The sequence below is a fragment of the Macaca mulatta genome, chromosome 2, assembly GCF_049350105.2.
Source record: "Macaca mulatta isolate MMU2019108-1 chromosome 2, T2T-MMU8v2.0, whole genome shotgun sequence".
NCBI classification, from domain to species: Eukaryota; Metazoa; Chordata; class Mammalia; order Primates; family Cercopithecidae; genus Macaca; species Macaca mulatta.
In genome coordinates this window covers 28,865,996-28,871,406 of record NC_133407.1, presented here as the reverse complement: position 1 = coordinate 28,871,406, position 5,411 = coordinate 28,865,996, and the positions used below count along the sequence as shown (strand labels likewise).

Genomic DNA, 5,411 nt, shown 5'->3' with positions numbered 1-5,411 from the left:
CCTTTGCCCGAGTTTTGCTTGGGCCTGCTGGGCTTATTCCACCCTCTCAGTCTGGCAGGTTGCACTCAGCTCATGCTGCCAGCCTGAATCCCATGCCTCCAAGGGAGACTGCAAGTCAAGTGTGGAGTGGTGGTGCGGGGTGTGAGTAAGTATGGAGTCCAGCCACTGCATACAGACACATTGGCTGCTGGGTAGGCAGATCTAGGTGCTGGCATGGGCACTGGCTCTCTGTGGGGCTGTGGCTGGACCAGGTGCACCACAAGTAACTTCCCCAGTGGGCACTGGGGAATTAGGTGGCTCCTGGAAACTTGAAGATGCCAGGAACCACAGGGTTCCAAAGAGGGAGTCACAGCTCTAGCTCAGGGAAGCTCCAGGTCTGGGCTTCCTGAAGGGCTGCAGCTCTTCTCTCCTCTGCCCTCAATGTGATGAGCAAGGGGCATGTTTCAGTCCTGTTTGTGTACAGCTCTTTTAGCCTCATCATTCAGCAGGTTCTAAGTTCTTGTCCTGTGACCAGGAAGAATGAAGTAAGCAGACAAGTGGAGGGTAAGCAAGACAAAGAGGAGTTTTATTGAGCAATAGAACAGCTCAGAGGAGACCAGCAGTGGGCAGTGGGTAGCTCCTCTTAATACCCTGGGTGTCCCAGTGAGTGTTCAGCTCTCAGCAGACAGGGTAGCTGCTCTCTGCAGTTGGTTGTCCCCTCATCTCTTCAGTTGTTCTGCTTACTATAGCTCAGTTGTATAATTTGAAACAGCATGGTACTGGCATAAACACAACACATAGACCAGTGGAACAGAATAGAGAAGCCCAAAACAAATCCATACATCTACAATAAACTCATTTTTGACAATGGTACCAAGAACATACATTGGGAAAAGGACAGTTTCTTCAATAAATGGTGCTGGGAAAACTGGAAATCCATATGCAGAAGAATGAGAATAGACCCCTCTCTCTCACCATATAGAAAAATTAAATCAATACAGATTAAAGAATTAAATCTAACACCTTATTCTGTGAAACTGCTACAAGAAATCATTGGGGAAATTCTCCAGGACATTAGAGTGGGCAATAATTTCATTAGTAATACTCCACAAGTATAGGCAACCAAAGTAAAACTAGACAAAGGGGATCATATCAAGTTTAAACGCTTTTGCATAGCAAAGTAAACAATCAACAAAATGAAGAGACAGCAAACAGAATGGGAGAAAATATTTGCAAACTATCCATCTGACAGGGGTTTAATAACCAGAATATATAAGGAGCTCAAACAATTCTATTTTTTAAATGTAATAATTTGATTTTTCAATGGGCAAAAGATCTAAATAGACATTTCTCAAAAGAAGACATGCAAATGGCAAACAGGTATATGGAAAAGTGCTCAACATCACTGATCGTCATAGAAATGCACACCAAAACTACAGTGAGATATCATCTCACCCCAGTTAAAATGTCTTTTAACCAAAGCACAGGAGGACCCAAGCCAGTCTGATATGGTTTGCATGTTTGTTGCCTCCAAATCTCATGTTGAAATATTGGAGGTGGGGCCTGGTGGGAGGTGAATGGATCATGAGGGCAGATCCCTCATGAATGGTTTAGCATCATCCTCTTGATGATAAGTGAGTTCTCACTCAGTTTCCACAAGCTCTGGTTGTCTGGGATTTCCCCTTTCTCTCTCACTCTTGATCCTGCTCTTGCCATGTGACATGATGGCTCCCCTTCAACTTCCACCATGATTGGAAGCTTCCTGAGACTCTTACCAGAAGCAGATGCTGGTACTATGCCTCACGTACTGTCTGAAGAACTGTAAGCCAATTAAATCTCTTTGCTGAAAATAAATTACCCAGTCTCAGCTATTTCCTCATAGCAATATAAAAATAGACTAATGCACACGTTGCCTGGAAATCTCCTGAGCTAAATATTCAGCACACTTTGCCTAGAAATCTCCTCAGCTAAATAGTCAGTTTCATCACTCACAGTTTCTACCACACACAAAACACTGTAACACAGTTCATTGAAGTTTTTTGCCACTTTATGACAAGAATCACCTTTCCCCAAGTTTCCAATAACATATTCTTCATTTCTTAGACTTCACAAGAGTCACTCTTAATGTTCATATTTCTAGCATGTACCTCAAAACTATTCCACCTGCTAACCATTACTCAGGTTCAAAGCCACCTCCACATGTATTTTTTTACAACAGCACCCCACTTCTCAGTACCAAAATCTGTATTAAGTCAGTTCAGGCTCCCATAACAAAATACCATCGACTGAGTGGCTTAAACAATAGAAGTTTATTTATCACAATTTTAGAGGCTGAAAATCAGATTACAGTGCCAGTATGGTCAGGTGCTTGTGAAAGCTCTCTTCCTGGTTTGCAGATGGCTGCCCTCTCACTGTGTTTTCATATAATAGAGAGAGAGACAGCACCCTCTCTGGTGTCTCTTTTTTTATAAGGGCATTAATTCTACCATGAGGGCCCCACACTCATGACCTCATCTAAACTGAATTATATCCCACAGGTCCCATCTTCAAATACCATCAAACTGGGCAACACTTTTAGTATTTGAGGAAAGTTAGTAGGCCCTTCTTTCCTCATCCATTTTTTGAGACTTTGCTATTTTATCAGTCCCTTAGAACAAAGCTCAGTGTAAGACATAAGGGGTTAATGAAGAGACCTATATCCAAAATCAGGAAAGCTGATACTTGAGGTTGGCTCACTCAACATCTATTTCATACTCCTTTTATATTCCTTTCTCAACTACAGTAGATGGAAGACTGAAAGCTCAACCTTGCAGATTCTCTTGTGGTTAAAGAGACCATATAGACTCAGTGTTGGCCAGTTAAATGTAAGCAGAAGTGTGCTATCTCTTTATCTTCCATGAAACTGAAGGTGAACGAGTCTGTTTTTTTGATGGCATCAGGGCACTCCACTCCCAACCCTAAACCACCTGTCTCAAAATTTCTTAGTGTTTTTGGAGGGGGAAAAAAACATTTTAATTATACCCTTTATTTTTAAATGCCTGTAGATTTCTGTTAAAATGCCATTGAATAGAATCTTGCCTTTAAATCTGTGTTTGAGTCCTAAGTCTGACATTGTCTATAGGCATTTAAGCAAGCACGTATATATGGTCTTTCATCCTTTATGTTAATTGTAGGTGCTGGATTCGATACTCTAGATCTTTTCCAAGGGCTCATATTTCACACTTGGATTTTCTTATAAAAGCATCTCTTCTAACTAATCTCTTTTTAATCTCAAATAACCCACCTGAAAACCAAACTCATTCCTTTAATTTACCTTTACTTATCTGAATAACATTTGTTGGACCTAGCCTACTGTCTTATGCTTGGAAAATCCTTAATAGGTAATTGCTGAACTTAATGTAGTTAGAAAGGCTACAATAGAATAATATTATTTATCTATGTTATCTCCCTCTGGATTACCCTTCTCTAACCTTCAGCAGCTTGTTAACTAAAACAAGACTTGCAAACAATTACATCATGTCGGCTCTTCAGGTTTTCACACTTGTAACCTCATTATATCTTTTTTTTTTTTTCCAAGCCAAACTGTATCCAGCTTTATTAAAGATACTTTCCATAAACAATCATGGTATTTCAGGCAGGACATGGGCAGACAATCGTTAACAGTATACAACAACTTTCAAACTCCCTTCTTCAATGGACTACCAAAAATCAGAAAGCCACTATAAAACCCAATGAAGTCTTCATCTGATGCTCTGAACAGGGAAAGTTTAGAGTGAGGGTTGACATTTCACATTTAGCATGTTGTTTAACAACTTTTCACAAGCCGACCCTGACTTTCAGGAAGTGAAATGAAAATGGCAGAATTTATCTGAAGATCCACAATCTAGAAATGGAACCAATGCTGTTTTGACAGGTGCCATCTCAGTGGCATCACTGGAAAGTCCAGATTGCCTGACACACTGGTAACCAATGACTACGGGTCAGGTCCCAACAGATGTCTGGGCTTAAGGGAGTTAAGTCTATGCTGAAAGATGGAAAGGGAGAAGAGGACATAAAAACAAATTTGTTTTTCCAATATACCACAAGGCTTTTGTGCCAAGGTGGCCATGTGTGTCAAGGTCAGGGAATCCCTCCTCCTGGGAACCAAGAGGAAGTCTCTCAAAACTAGAAGGGAAAGGTGTTTTCCCCACATCAATCCAGCTCCGGAGACATTCTATTAGTGACATATGCCCCTTCCCCCAAAACAACAATGAAGTGTTCTGTGTGCTAACAACATAGCTTTTAAAAAAAAAAAGTAAAAAAAAATTCTGCATTTTTATAAAACTTGATAAAAAATAGTATTTCAAACTGTACAGTCACCAGAAGTACACAGTTATCAAAAATGCACACACTTCACTTGGCATCTCCAGCACCTTCAGCTTTCTGTGCCTGGTCTCTTTGGGCATCTCCATTTTTTGCAGGGTTATTCCCCTCCTTGCCAGCATCAGCTTTTCCCTTTTTCCCTTTGGGTACCTTCTCTCCCTTCTTTGCAGGGGCCTTTTTAGGCTTGGGCTCTGGCTTTGGAGGAGCAGGTTTAGCAGACAACCTCGCGGATCTTCTCTGTGATTCGTCCTTCACCTTGGCTTTATCTCCTTTAGCATCCCCTTCAGCCTTTCTCTTGGGCATGGTGGCGACGGCGGCGGGAGGTAGGTGCTGGACGCGGGATGCAGCGCGCGCGGGCTTTGGTCGGTCCGGGGGTCGTTCTCGCCTCTTCTTCTTCACACTGCTCCAACCTCATTATATCTTAAGATTCTTTTCCTAGAACATCTTTCCTTGTCACAAATAAGTGCAGTTTAATTATAGCAAGTTTGGATATTAGAGAAATATACCAATTTTGATGTATTTGCAGCCATAATTTTTTATTCTATATATTACAAATTTGAGATTATGCTGGAAGGGTATTTTTTCAATTTAATATTTTATCATGATATTCTATCTCTTTAAATAGTCTTTGGAACGTGATATAAAATAATCAGGCTGGGCACAGTGGCTCACACCTGCAATCCCAACACTTCAAGAGGCCAAGGCAGGAGGATCTCTTGAGCCCAGGACTTCAAGACCTGCCTAGGCAACATGGCAAATGCCCTCTACAAAAATACAAAAATTAGTTGGGCATGGTGGTGCATGCCTGTAGTTCCAGCTACTTGGGAAGCTGAGGTGGGAGGATTGCTTCAGCCCAAGAGGTTGAGACTGCGGTGAGCTGTGATTGTGTCACTGCATTTCAACCTAAGTGACAGAGTAAGATCCTATCTCAAAAATTTTTTTTAATTTTTTTTAAAAATTAGTAATTATTCCTGAGGAAGATTTTTTCTCAAGAAAAGTATTTTATTAATGATTTATAGATGTAGAATATTAAGCACATAAAATATTATGATTTTCTGAGGTTATATAGC

At 40.9% G+C, this 5,411-nt stretch overlaps 1 pseudogene across 1 annotated transcript; it reads right to left on the bottom strand.

The window, feature by feature from the left end:
- Positions 1–3,557: 3,557 nt before the first annotated feature.
- Positions 3,558–4,747, bottom strand: LOC697342 (non-histone chromosomal protein HMG-17 pseudogene; annotated as a pseudogene). Its single transcript, XR_001443263.3, has one exon. The product of XR_001443263.3 is annotated as a non-histone chromosomal protein HMG-17 pseudogene (transcript).
- Positions 4,748–5,411: the final 664 nt, after the last annotated feature.